Source organism: Oryx dammah, unplaced genomic scaffold (assembly GCF_014754425.2).
Source record: "Oryx dammah isolate SB20612 unplaced genomic scaffold, SCBI_Odam_1.1 HiC_scaffold_17, whole genome shotgun sequence".
Taxonomy (NCBI): domain Eukaryota; kingdom Metazoa; phylum Chordata; class Mammalia; order Artiodactyla; family Bovidae; genus Oryx; species Oryx dammah.
The window spans coordinates 8,223,388-8,239,208 of record NW_024070201.1 but is presented as its reverse complement, the minus strand read 5'-3'; positions in this window follow the sequence as shown (position 1 = coordinate 8,239,208).

Sequence of the window (15,821 nt, the reverse complement as noted above, 5' to 3'; positions counted from 1 at the left end):
AAGGAAGGAGAAGGTTGGGTCAGTAAGTCATATCCAACTCTTTGTAGCTACATGGACTGCAGCATGTCAGGCTTCCCTATCCATCACCGACTCCCAAACCTTGCTTAAACTCATGTCCACTGAGTCAGTGAATCGGTCCAACCATCTCATCCTCTGTCATTCCCTTCTCTTCCTGCCTTCAATATTTTCCAGCATCAGGGTATTTTCCAGTGAGTCAGCTCTTTTCATCAGGTGGCCAATTTTTTTGTGCTCCAAACATACAATTTTGCTCATTTCACATGATAGCAAGTCAATGCTCAAAATTCTTCAAACTAGGCTTCAGCAATATGTGAACTGAGAAATTCAAGATGTAAAAACTGGATCTTAAAAAAGCAGAGGAACCAGAAATCAAATTGTCAACATCTGTTGGCTCATAGGGAAAGCTAGGGAATTCCAGAAAAATATTTACTTCTCCTTAATTGACTACATCAAAGCCTTTGACTGTGTGGATCACAACAAACTGTAGAAAATTCTGAAAGAGATGGGAATACCATACCACTCGACCTATGTTCTGAAAAACCTGTATGTAGGTCAAGAAGCAACAGTTAGAACTGAACGTGGAACAGTAGACTGTTTCAAAATTGGGAAAGGAGTACAATAAGGCTATATATTGTCTCCTTGTTTATTTAACTTCTATGCAGAGTACATCATGAGAAATGCCAGGTAGGATTAATCACAAACTGGAATCAAAGTTGAAAGGGGAAATATCAACAACCTCAGACGTGCAGATGATACCACTATATTGGCAGAAATGAAGAGGAACTAAAGAGCCTCTTGATGAGGATGAAAGAGGAGAGTGAAAAACCTGACTTAAAACTCAACATTGAGAAAACGAAGATCACGGCATCTGGTCCCACCACCTCATGGCAAATAGATGGGGGAAAAGTGGAAACAGTGACATATTTTATTTTCTTGGGCTCCAAAATCATGGCTGTGTGATGGCAGTAACCTTGAAATTAAGGTACTTGCTCCTTGGAAGGAAAGCTAAGACAAACCTAGTTCAGTTCAGTCACTCAGACATGTCCAACTCTTTTTGACCCCATGGACTGCAGCACACCAAGCTTCTCTGTCCACCACCAACTCCCAGAGCTTACTCAAACTCATGTCCATTGAGTTAGTGATGCCATCCAATCATCTCATCCTCTGTCGTCCCCTTATCCTCCTGCTTTCAGTCTTTCCCATCATCAGGGTCCTTTCAAATGAGTCAGCTCTTTGCATCAGGTGGCAAAAGTATTGGAGTTTCAGCTTCAACATCAGTCCTTCCAAGGAATATTCAGGACTGATTTCCTTTAGGCTGGACTGGTTGGATCTCCTTGCAGTCCAAGGAACTCTCAAGAGTCTTCTCCAACACAACAGTACAAAAGCATCTTCAGTGCTCAGCTTTCTTTATGGTCCAACTCTCACATATCATACAGAACTACTGGAAAAACCATAGCTTTGGCTAGACGGACTTTAGTCAGACAAACCTAGACAGCATATTAAAAAGCAGAAACATCACTTTGCTGACAAAGGTCAGTAAAGTCAAATCTATGGCTTTTCCAGTGGTTAGGTATCAATGTGAGAGTTGGACCATATAGAAGGCTAAATGCCGAGACTGATGCTTTCAAACTGTGGATCTGGAGAAGACTCTTGAGGGCCTCTCGGACTGCAAGGAGATCAAACCAGTCAACCCTATAGGGGCCTGGGGGAGTTATCTTACTTACATTTTCAACCTACAATATCAGCAATTTGGTATGGTTAACACTAATACAAATTAGCATATCCATTTGACTGTTCTGGCAAATAGCAAAATAATAATGTTTTAATTAAAAGAATCAGGTATATTTTTCTCACAAAAATACCTAAACTGATGAACAGTCCAGGACACAGAGAAGCTGCGCTTCATGTGGTCAATCAGAGACCCTGGTTCTAATGATGCTTCTCTGTCGTTTCCCATCTCCACAGCTCAAAGCTGACTCACTGTCACCACATCTGCACTCTAGCCTGTGCGAAGTGGAAAGAGGAAGTGGAGGTTTAGCAGCTCTATTTTGAGGACATGACCCAGAAGTTTTTCACATCAGTTCCACCCTCATGCACTGACCCAGAGAAGTCACAAGCAACACATGGCTGTAAGTAATGCTGAAAATGGTCAACTCTAACTTGAGTCTGAGTGAACTCCGGGACTTGGTGATGGACAGGGAGGCCTGGCGTGCTGCAATTCATGGGGTCACAAAGAGTTGGACACGACTGAGCAACTGAACTGAACTGAACTGAACTTGAGTATACACCAGGAAAAACACTGAGACTTCTAGTAGTAAAAGGAGGAATGGAAAATGGACAATTAATAGCTTCTATTATGACCTAATATTAGCTAAACAGAAATTGGGGGTACAAGTGGAGTAAGTCAATATAGAAATCAGAAGAAAGAAGAAAGGGGAAATAAAATATTTTAAGAGCATACAGGCACACTTCAGAGATATTGTCGGTTCAATCTCAGATCACTACAATAAAGTGAGAATCACAAAAAAGCAAGTCATAGGGAGTTGGAGGGTTCCCAATGCATAAACGAGTTATGTTTATACTACCTACAGGTATTAGGTAGTATATTATTAAGCAAGCAATAGCATTCTGTTGAAACAATGTATATACCTTAATTAAAATATACTTTACTGCTAAAAAATGCTAACAATTATCTAAGCCTTCAGTGAGTTGTAATATTTTGACTGGTGGACAGTCTTGCCTCAGTGTTGATGGCTGCTGACTGATCAAGGTAGTGGTTGCTAAAGGTTAGACTACAAACATCTCGTTTTTTAGTTTTGTCATGAGATTGCAGGAATTCAGTCACACAGCCTAAACTTCTAGTTCTCTTGCTATTTCCACCACATCTCCCACTACTGAAGCCTTGAACCCTTCAAAGTCATCTATGAAGGCTGGAATCAACTTTTTCCAAAATCCTGTTAATGTTGATATTTTGACTTACTCTTCTGAATCAGAAATGTGCTTAGGATGGTGAATCCTTTCCAGAAAGTTTCACTTTACTTTGCCCACATACAGCATTACTCCTTGATCCATGGATTATAGAATGAATGTTGTGTTAGCAGGCATGAAAACAACATGAATCTCATTATACATCTCCATAAGCACTCTTGGGTGACTGGGTACATTGTAAATGAGCAGCAATATTTTTAAAGGAATCTCTTTTTCTGAGCACTAAATTTCAACACTGGGCTATAAATATTCAGTGAACCATGTTGTAAGCAGATGTGCTGCCATCCAGGCTTTGTTGTTCTTTTACAGAGCAAGGGCAGAGTAGATTTAGCATAGTTCTTAAAGCCCCTAGGATTTTCAGAATAGTTAATGAGCATTGGCTTCAACTGAAAGTCAACAGCTGCCTTAGTCCTTAACAGGAGAGTCAGTCTGCCTGTTGAATATTTGAAGCAAAACACTGACTTCTCTCTAGCTGTGAAAGTCCTAGATGGCACCTTCTTTCACTATAAGACCATCCTGTCCACATTGAAAATCTTCTGTTTAATGAAGCTACCTTCACTAATTTTTCTCAGCTAGATCTTCTGAATAACTTATTATAGCTTCGACATCAGCACATACTTCTTCACCTTGCACTTTTATGTAATGGAGATGGCTTCTTTCCTTAAACTTCATGAACTCGATCTTCTAGCTTCAAACTTTTCTTCTGCAGCTTCCTCGGGACTCTCAACCTTCATAAAATTGAAGGGACTTGTCTTGGACTAGATTTTGGCTGAAGGGAATGTTCTGGCTGGTTTGATCTGTCTGCTGCTGCTGTTGCTGCTGCTAAGTCGTGTCAGTTGTGTCCGACTCTGTGCGACCCCATAGACGGCAGCCCACCAGGCTCCCCCGTCCCTGGGATTCTCCAGGCAAGAACACTGGAGTGGGTTGCCATTTTGATCTATCTAGACTGCTAAAACTTTCTCCATGTTAGCAATAAGACTTTCACTTCCTTATCATTCACTGGAGTAGCACTTTTAATTTCCTTTAAGAGTTTTTCCTTTCACAACTTGGCTAACCATTTGGTGCAAGAGACCCAGCTTTCAGCCTGTCTCAGCTTCGACATGCCTTCCTCATTAAGCTTAATCATTTCCAGGTTCAGTTACAAGCGATTGTGTATGACTCTTCCTTTCATCTAAACATTTAGAGGTCCTTGTGGGGTTATTAGTTGACCTAATTTCAATATTGTTCTATCTCAGGGAATAGGAAGGCCTGACGAGAGGGAAGGAGACAGAGGAAAAGCTAGCTGTTCAGTGGAGCAGTCAGAGCGATACAGCACTTATAAATTAAATTTTCCATCTTATAAGGTTACAGTTCATGATGACCACAAACAATACAATTGTAACATCAAAGATGTCCCCAAACAATACAATAGTAATATTAAAGATAATCATAAATAATGTAATAAGTAATTTTTAAAATGTAACATAGAAACATGAAGTGGTCATATGCTTTTGGAAATATGACACTGATAGATGTACTAGACCAGGGTATCTACAAACATTTTACATGCTAGGTGGTTTATTCCTAACTACCATAACAATTAATACTATTTCCACATTACAGATAAGGAAGCTCAGGGTTAAAGACACTAAATATCTTGACTAGAGGCCTAAAGTTGTAAATAGTAAAGCCTAGATATGGGGTGGGAGGTGGGAGGGGGGTTCAGGATTGGGAACTCATGTACACCCGTGGTGGATTCATGTCAATTATGGCAAAACCAATACAGTATTGTAAAGTAAAATAAAGTAAAAATAAAAATAAAAAAATAAATCCAAGTTCATCAATCTGATTTTCTCATTAACCAACATTACACAGCAGCAGTTCTTGCACACTGCAAGTTCTTGCACATGTTTCAGTGGTGGGATCACATGTCAAATGTAAAATGAGGGAAATTAATGATACTAGTTAAATATCACAAAAATTCAACTCCTATAATTTTTTAAATCCATTTTTTTTACCCAACAGAATTATGTAAATATGTTGAAATGTCTCTGAATATAATCTAAAATTGTAATCTTAGTTTCTCACTGTATAATAGAAATAACTCTAGAAGGCATCAAGGTAAAAAATCCTGTCACCTTTTATTATCTTTTCTATGTTTGAAATGTCAAAGATTTATCTAGTCTTGAAGTTGCTACTCTCACAAAGCTGAAAGTCTATTAGGGGAAAAAAAGCAGTAAAAACTCCCTACAACACTAAGTGAAGAGTCCTCTAAACCATCAGAAAGGGTCACATGTAACCAGTGCCCAAGGATAGAGTGAGAAGCAGAGATACTGGATCATCAGAGACTAGAACCCAGGTCTCCTCCACGACAATATCCAAAACATTGGTTTGAGGGTTTATTCAGAAGAGACTTAAGCAGGATAAATTTACTTCATCATACTATAAAGATGGGTCTAATTTTGGCCTAGCCAGCTATCTAGAAAGTAATCTTTATTTTGCTTCAAAAAACTCATATCCATTTTAGAGCATAGGAAGCAAAGGCTCAGGCAATAAACTAATGCAAAAATAATTTTCTAAAAGGTAGACTTCGGGGCCTTTGATCTTTGTAAGACTAATAGTTCACTTTCTACCTTAGGATATCTCAATAAATTAAATGAAGAATACTCTAGTGTTATGAATTAAAATTGTGGAGTAAAATCCAACTGGGTTGAATTCCTAGTTATATCTCAATTAAAAATGTGTAGCTTTTGGTAAATTACTGAACATCTTTAAGCTAGTTTTTCATACATAAAGTCCCTATCGTTTTGGGTGGTGTGAAATTGAAATGAGATAAAGGGGGAAAAATAGCATTGTGACATGATAACACAACCATAGCAGGAGGTGAAACCAAAAAGTTAAATGAGATTTAGATCATGAAAGGTCATGTGGACTGGAGTAAGAAGTTTTGAATTTGATTCTAGGTGTAATTGGGAGCCCTTAGTAAGATTTATCTCTAAGATACTTGAATGTTCTAGTGTTCTGTAATGCTATAATTTCTGTGATACTTTTTAAGGAGTCCAGGTCCAAGGGAAGTCAAATTGTTTCACACTTTCTAACCACTATTATAGTTATTTAGTAGTTTTAGATGGCTACAGCATTTTCAGTTAGACTAAAACCTGCACTGAAATTATCTGTCATTGGAATAAAACTCTGAGAAGAAATGTAACTGCTGAGTATATATTGGAAGCTATTTTTCAATTACTGCAGAATCTCCCTTAGCCAAAGTTATGAAATGCCATATCTTACAAAGAGAAATCTATGCTCTAACTCAACAGTCTACCTCTTTCTCTCTCTCTCTCTGTAAATATAATGATAATGAAATGGAAAAAATTCTGAGTGCCGAAGAATTGATGCTTTTGAGCTGTGGTGTTGGAGAAGACTCTTGAGAGTCCTTGGACTGCAAGGAGATCAAACCAGTCCATCCTAAAGGAAATTAGTCCTGAATATTCATTTGAAGGACTGATGCTGAAGCTGAAGCTGAAACTCCAATACTTTGGCCACCTGATGCAAAGAACTGACTCATTGGAAAAGACCCCGATGCTGAGAAAGATTGAAGGCGGGAGAAGGGAATGACAGAGGATGAGATGGTTGGATGGCACCACCAACTCGACAGACGTGAGTTTAAGCAAGCTTCAAGAGTTAATGTTGGACAGGGAGGCCTTGTGTGCTGCAGGCCATGGGGTCACAAAGAGTGAGACATGACTGAGTGACTGAACAGAACTGAACTGAGAGGTCAGGATGAGGTTGGCTAAAGAGATACAGTTGGGATTCATTATCATTTGTATGTGTGTATGTTCAGTTGCTAAGTCATGCCCCAGTCTGTGGCATGTAACCCACCAGGCTCCTCTGTCCATGGAGGAGGTAAGAATACTGTACTGAGTAGCCATTTCCTTCTTCAGGAGATCTTCCAGACCCAGGGACTGAACTCACTTCTCCCACATTAGCAAGTGCATTCTTTACCACTGAGCCACCGGGGAAGTCCTCATTATCATTTGGACAGGATTAAATCTACAGTTTTGGATAGAATTGCCTGCAGAAAAAGTCAGATGAAGAAAAGAATGGATGGAAGAGAGCAACAAATTCTGCGGTTCTCCCATATATAGACACAGGATAAAAGCAACAAACAACAACCAAAGTGAAGAAGTAGACAGTGAAAGAGGCAGAAAACCAACAGGAAACATTAATCATAGCACCCCGCTTATGCAACAGCAAGCAGCATTTACACAGACCTGATCATGTAAATTTTATTGTTGTCAACACTGAGAATCAGCTTCTAGAATATTTTGGCTATGGTTACAAAACAGAATGTATAGATTATTCTTCTTGAAATTTTAAATGTAGAATTATAGCAAGCAGAAAGTGGGGGATGATTAGGAAAAGGAGAGAGAGAGGAAAGTGTGAGAGGAAAGTGTGAGAGTGTCCACTTTATTTACAACGTGGAAATAAATTAAATAGTGCTGAAACAGAGTATGCAAGCTATTTTGAAATGTTGATGTAACTAGCAGAACTGTAACTTTAAAAAATTTAAAACCCTTCAAGTGGACAAAAGGTAGCTATAAAAACAGGGGACTGTTCCTTTGCATTTTTAATCCTTCCACACTACGATTTTTTAAATCATATGCAGGTTTTATCTGAAGTAAGTAAAATTTTTAATTTAGATAGTGATTCCAAAGGCAGTGGCAGATGTGTGATGGGGGAGGAATAAAATTAAATTAAATTTATAAGGTTGATATTCAGACCCAGAAATTCTACTTCTAGTAATATTCTCTAAAGGAAATTTCAGAAACAAGGACAAAGATTTATGTCCAAGACCATTTGCTGCAGTTTTAATTATTATAGTAAAAAGTTGGAAACTACCTACATAATAAATATTTGGAGATGATTTAAATAAATTATAGTTTGCCCATACAATAGAATATTAAACAGTCACTAAATCATATTTGAGATTGTTTGGAAACTTATGTAATATTCATATCACATTATTAATATAAGTAAAAATAAAGGATTAAAAAACTGTGTGTGCACATATGTATGCATGCACATGGGCCCAGAATCAGATACCTAGCAAATATATGGTTCAAGACAGGCACCAACATTTTTGTACAAAACTGAAACTTTATGACCAACAGACCCTCTCTAAGAGATTTTATAACTGTGTACTTCTAAATGAAAGATTACAATTCTAAGAAGAATGTATAAGATAGAAATGAAGTGGGGAAGAAAAAAAAACTTAAATATGTGAGTAAATCCAAATGAACATTGATAGTTTGCTTTAAAACAAAGGAACTAAAATTCTAGTGCTAAAATGTACAATTTGGAAGAAAAAGATGAGTTACAATGTTTTAAGTCCTTTGGGAAGAGGTTAAATTATTAGACATTTTAATATACTAAAATGTTTAATTGATGAAACAATATACAGAATTTATTGCTTCCAAAATAGTTTAGGGGGGAAAATGGGATAAGGAAGAAATAACTACTTGGTCTTTTAAAAAATCAGGAAAAATAAGAATAATGTAGACAAGTAGAAGAAAAATATCAGAACTAAAGTACAAAACAAAATGGTAAAATTTAATAGAAATGTCTTGAATCATAAAAATATATTTGTACTAGACTCAAGAATTAAAAGACAAAATTGTGAGACTGGATATATTTAAAATCCAGCTAAAACCCATCTGTGAGGAAAAAAAAAAAAAAAAAAAACATGGTGCCTCTATTCTAATAGGAAAGTCATGAAACTGATTTGAATCCCCAGGTCTTAATATCAACTAAGACTATTTCCAACAACTCTCAAAACGATTTTCCTTTCCGCAGTCTGGTTACCTAAGAAGCTGACTAGATCCTATGAGAGGTTGGGAGAATCATACCATATACACTTGCTTGATGTTGTACGATCTTTCTTCACTGAATGTGATCACTGACATACATACTCTATGGTTCTGATTGAGAAAACTGGCTCAGGTATGGAAAGTGTTCAAGGAGTCATGATTTACCACTAGGAAGGCTGACTTCAACTGTCTATTCATCCCTTCTTGATCTCTTTTTGATTACACACATTAAGCAGTACACATGTTGGCTCTGAGCCTGTCTTGTGTCTAGGGAAACCATATTCTCTGTGTTATATCCATATATCCCTCAAGTTCAGTTCAGTTCAATTCAATTGCTCAGTCATGTCTGACTCTGCAACCCCATGGACTGCAACAAGTCAAGTTTCCTTGTCCATCATCATCTTCCAGAGCTTGCTCAAACTCATGTCCATCGAGTTGGTGATGCCATTCAACCATCTTGTCCTCTGTCATCCCCTTCTCCTGCCTTCAATCTTTCCCAGCATCAGAGTCTTTTCCAGTGAGTCAGTTCTTGGCATGAGGTGGCCAAAATATTGGAGCTTCAGCTTCAACATCAGTCCTTGCAGTGAATATTCAGGATTGATTTCCTATAGGATTAACTGGTTGGATCTCCTTGCAGTCCAAAGGGCTCTCAAGAGTCTACTACAACACCACAGTTCAAAAGCATCAACTTTTTGGTGCCCAGCTTTGTTTATGGTCCAACTCTCATATCCATACTTGACTACTGGAAAAACCATAGCTTTGACTAGATGGACCTTTGTCAGCAAAGCAATGTCTCTGATTTTTAATATGCTGTCTAGGTTGGTCATAGCTTTTCTTCCAAGGAGCAAGCGTCTTTTAATTTCATGGCTGCAGTCACCATCTGCAGTGATTTTGGTGCCCCCCAAAATAAAGTCTGTCACTGTTTCCACTGTTTCCTCATCTATTTGCCATGAAGTGGTGGGACCAGATGCCATGATCTTAGTTTTTTGAATGTTGAGTTTTAAGCCAGCTTTTTCACTCTCCTCTTTCACTTTCATCACATGATCAATGCAAAGAAATAGAGGAAAACAATAGAATGGGGAAGACTAGACATCACTTGAAGAAAATTAGATATTCCAAGAGAATATTTCATGCAAAGATGGGCACAAAAAGAGACAGGAACAATATCCTTCAATTTAGGACTCCCTAATTCTCATTCTAAACTTGCTGCCCATTACCGTAATTAGGCCCACACTGATTATGAAAATGGAGTGTTACCACCCGTCCTCTACTATTACAAAGTCCTATCACCCCCACATTGTTACTAAGGAACCCACTATTGTAACAGCATCTCTTATGACTTGATCTGTTTTGAAGCCTTTCAACATTGTGTTTTCCCTCTTGCTAGCACATTCCTTATCACCTTGGAAAATGAAACGACCTTGTATCCTCTTAAGGAATACTGTCAGCTAATGAGTTCAATTGAGCATACCTATTGTTCTGAGTGTTTTGATTGCTTCCCCTCAGTTATCTGTGGCAGTTCTGGCATCTCTATCTCATTTATGAGAACTACTACTTTATATAAGAATTCAAAAGCCATCTCAGCAACATTCTAAAGCAATCACTCAGGGTCAAAGGCATGATATTAAATCCTGTGCTAGAGCAGAGTGTTTCTATATGGACATTCTCCCCTTAGCCAACTTTACATTCTGTCTCAGTGATCCACCATCCCCAGGGTTAACTCTTTATTCCTGCTAGTTTATATTAACCAGGTACTGTAATTCTTTTGGTGTATAATCTCTCTCCCTTAGCAGTCCCAGCATTTATCTATTGGGTTGGCCAAAAGGTACATCCTTTTTTCTTTTCTGTAGGATGGCTTCAGTAGTGTTTAGTTGTCTTAAACTTCATTTGAAATGATTTTATTGCATCACATTTTGACAGCTGTCATATCAGCATACATTTTAAAAACTTACCAAAATTGGTGAATTTTTGTGCAGTCACTTCAATATTGAAGATGAAAAGGAAAAAAGCAACATTTTCTGCACATTATGCTTTATTAGTCAATAAAGGTAAAAACACAAAAAGAGGTTTGTGCAGTGTGAAGAAGGTGCTGTGATGGAATGAACATGTCAAAAGTGGTTCATAAAGTTTTGTGCTTGAGATTTCTAGTTGGATGATGTTCCACAGCCCAGTAGAGAAGTTCAAGTTAACGGTGATTAAATCAAGACATTAGTTGAGAACAATCAGTATACCACATGTGAGATGGTCGACATACTCAAAATATCCAAATCAAATGTTGAAAATCATTTGCACCAGCTTGGTTATGTTAATCACTTTGATGTTTGTGTTCCATATAAGCTAAGCAAAAAACCTTTTTAAACATATTTCTGTATGTGTTTCTTTACTTAAATGTGATGAAAACATTCAGTTTTTAAAACAAATTATGATGGGAAGTGAAAAATAGATATTGTACAATAATGTGGAACATGAGAGATCACGGCAAGCAAAATGAAACACCACTAACCATATCAAATAGGCCAGTCTTCATCCAAAGAAGATAATGTTGTGTATATGGTGGCATTGGAAGGGAGTCCTCCACTATTAGCTCCTTCCTCCAGAAATGTTGTTGTCGTTGTTTAGTGGCTAAGTCATGTTCAACTCTTTGGCAACACCATAGATTGTAGCCTGCCAGGCTCCTCTGTCCATGGGATTTCCCAGGCAGGAATATTGGGGTGGATTGTCAGTTCCTTCTCCATGGGATATTCCAGACCAAATGATTAATTCTAACAAGTACTCCCCTCAATTAGACCAAATGAAAGCATTATTCAATGAAAGGTGTCTGGAATTAATCAATAGAAAATGCATAATCTGCATGTTTATTTGATGACCAGGCAAAAACTGTTACAGCTTGGCTGGGAAGTTCTGATTCATCCACTGTATTCACCAGATATTGCACCTTTGGAAGGCCATTTATTTTGGTTTTTATGAAATTCTCTTAATGGAAAAAAATTCAAATTCCCTGAAAGGTTGTAAAAGTCACCTGGAAAAGTTCTTGCTTGAAAATCCCCCGGACAGCAGAGCCTTGCAGGCTACAGTCCATGAAGTCACAGAGTTGGACGTGACTGAGTGACTGAGCATGCGTGCGTAGATTATCTCTATGACTAGGTATAGATTTCTTAACATGACACACAGAAAAACCAACCATAAAAGAACTAATCGAAAATTAAGATGTTTTGTTCTTGAAAACACAATATGGTAGCTTAAAACCATATTACTAACCGTACTTAACATATTTGCCCTATATGTACCTCAAAATGATTAATATTTAAAACATATGTACAAATTAATGAGGCAAGAGAAAAATGAGTGAAACCATGAACAAATATTTAGCATAACAGGAAACATGAATGGCCAGTAAACATTGAAAAAACACTCAATGTCAGTCATAATTAAGGAAACACAAAATAAAATCATAATGTACTAGCATTTTATGCTCACCAAATTAGCAAAGTTGCAATATCTGACAATATCAAATATTGGAAAGGATATGGATCTATAAAAATGCCCATATTTTACTAAAGAGAGAGTATATTGGTACAACTACTTTGAAAATTTACTGTATCTTGTGTTAAGAAGTAGCTACAAGAGGTACCTACACTAGTACAATATGACCTAGCAATTTCATTTTAAAAAATATACCCTGGAAGGTTACTTTAAAAATTGTAAATTAGTTAATTAATAAATTGCAAAATAGGCTAGTAGGTGGTTTCTTGTGTGTGATCAGCAGGAAAGCAGCATCAGGATCACCTGGAACCTTGTGAAAAATACAATTCCTTGAGCTACTGGAATAGAAACTTTGGAGACTCCCAGAAATTTGTGTCTTAACAAGCACTTAAAATAATTCTGATAAATGCTAAAGTATGAAAAAAATGAAGAAAGTAGGGAAAACCACCAAATCCCTTATGATTATACAGTGGAAGTGACAAAGAGAATCTAGTGATTAGATCTGGTAGACAGAGTGCCTGAAGAACTATGGACAGAGGTTCACAACACTGTACAGGAGGTGGTTATAAAAACCATCCATCCCCAAGAAAAGAAATGCAAAAAGACAAAATGATTGTCTGAGGAGGCCTTAAAAATAGCTGAGAAAAGAAGAGGGGGAAAAAAAAAAAAAGAAAAGAGAAGTGAAAGGCAAAGGAGAAAAAAGAAAGATATACCCATCTGAATGCAAAGTTCCAAAGAATAGCAAGGAGAGATAAGAAAACCTTCTTCAGTGATCAATGCAAAGAAATAGACGAAAACAGTAGAATGGGAAAGATGAGAGATCTCTTTAAGAAAATTAGAGATATCAAGGGAATGTTTCATTCAAAGGTGGGCACAATAAAGGAGAGAAATGGTATGTACCTAATACAACCAGAAGATATTAAGAAGTGGCAAGAATACACAGAAGAACTGTAAAAAAAGATCTTAATAACCCATATAATCACAATGGTGGGATCACTCACCTAGAGCCAGATATCCTGGAATGCAAAGTCAAGTGGGCCTTAGGAAGCATCACTATGAACAAAGCTAGCGGAGGTGATGGACTTCCACCTTAGCTATTTCAATTCCTGAAAGATGATGCTGTGAAAGTGCTGCACTCAATATGCCAGCAAATTTGGGAAACTCAGCAGTGGCCACAGGACTGGAAAATGTTAGTTTTCACTCCAATCCCAAAGAAAGGTAATGTCAAAGAGTGCTCAAACTACAGTGCAATTGCACTCATTTCACATGATCGCAAATTAATGCTCAAAATTCTCCAAGCTAGGCTTCAACAGTATGGAATCAAGAACTCCCAGATGTTCAAGCTGGATTTAGAAAAGGCAGAGGTACCAGAGATCAAATTGCTAACATTCACTGGATCATTTAAGAAGACAAGAGAATTCCAGAAAAACATTTACTTCTGTTTTATTGACTATGCCAAAGCCTTTGGTGTGTGGATTACAGCAAACTTTGTTATGTTCTAAAAGAGATGGGAATAGCAGACCACTTTATCTGTCTCCTAAGAAATGTGTATGCAGTTCAAGAAGCTACAGTTAGAATTGGACATGGAACAACAGACTGGTTCCAAATTGGGAACGGAGTATGTCAAGGTTGTATATTGTCACCCTACTTATTTAACTTATATGCAAGGTACATCATGCAAAAACCAGGCTGGATGAAGCACAAGCTGGAATCAACATTTCTGGGAGAAGTATCAATAACTTCAGATATGTAGATGACACCACCCTTATGCCAGAACATGAAGAGGAATTGAAGTGCCTCTTGATGAAAGTGAAAGAGGAGAGTGTAAAAACTGGCTTAAAACTCAGCATTCAAAAAATTTAAGATCATGGCATTTGGTCCCATCACTTCATGGCAAATAGATGAAGAAACAATGGAAACAGTGAGAGACTTCATTTTCTCGGGCTTCAAAATCACTGCACACAGTGACTGCAGCCACGAATTAAGAGACGCTTTCTCCTTGGAAGAAAACTATGAACAACATAGATAGCATGTTAAAAAGCAGAGACATTACTTTGCCAACAATGTCTTTATAGTCAAAGCTATGTTTTCCCAGCAGTCATGTATGGATATGAGACTTGGACCATAAAGAAGGCTGAGCAGCAAAGAATTGATGCTTTTAAACTGTGGTGTTAGAGAAGACTCTTGAGAGTCCCTTGGTCAGCAAAAAGATCAAACCAGTCAATCCGAAAGGAAATCAACCCTGAATATTCATTGGAAGGACTAAAGATGAAGTTTCAATACTTTGGTCACCTAATGTGAAGAGTTGACACTCATTTGAGAGGACCCTGATCCTGAGAAAGATTGAAGGCAAGAGCAGAAAGGGATGATATAGGATGTGATGGTTGGATTGCATCACCAAATCAATGGACATGAGTTTGAGCAAGCTCAGGGAGATGGTGAAAGACAAGAAACCCTGGTGTGCTGCAGTCCATCAGGTTACAAAGAGTCTGACACGACTAAGTGCCTGAACAACAACAATGAAAAAAAAACAACACAGATCTAGTGTTAAACCCAGCATTTAAAAAAAATAAAATATACTAGATTTCACTAGAACAGAGTAAATTAGAAAAGAAAATATCAGATTGTGTTGCAAGGGTAAACATAATAATTGTTTCATTAAAGTGTTGTTTTAGTTATCTGTATGCACACATTTGAGGCATGTGTGTTTGTAATGAGTCAAATTGCAGCATGTATTTCTTACTGTGGATAATAGCCAACAGTATTTGAGAAATACTGATAAACTTTTAGACATATGAAGCAGGAAACATTTTCCAAGATGTTTCTATCAGTATTGTTTATAGTAGCAAAACAGTAAGACTACTTGAATGGGTGAAAATAACAGATAATATATTCCATTTTATATCAATGATATAAAATTTAAGACAGGCAAAATAAGTTTCCTTGAGTAATCATACAAATTTTGTGAGATTATAAAGGAAAAAAAGGGAATCCATATGTGTATGAAATGTGTGTATCAGATCATTATATTGTACACTTAAAATTGTGGTCTGGGAATACCAAACCATCTTATCAGCCTCCTGCAAAACCTACTGACATGTTATATACCAATAATTCTTTATTAAACTAAAAAAAAAAATAGAGCCCTTGACATGAAATTCAAGATAATGATTATTTCTGAAGCATAGAGAAGGAGTACATTTGGGTAAAAGTGAATAGGAAACTTCAAGGATATTGCAAGCATTCTGTTTTTTTACACAAATTAGCAGATACTCTTTATTATTCTTTTTCCTTTATTATTCTTTAATCATGCATATTTTATAAACTTTTCTATATGTAGTATTTTTCATGATAAAATATTTAAAATATATATAGGTTCGTACAAATAGAGAAAAATGGGAAGTACATGATTAGTACTATCAGCTATCACTAAAAGATGGAATTGTGGCATTTATTTCCTTTGCATTTGTTACATTTTCTATGTGT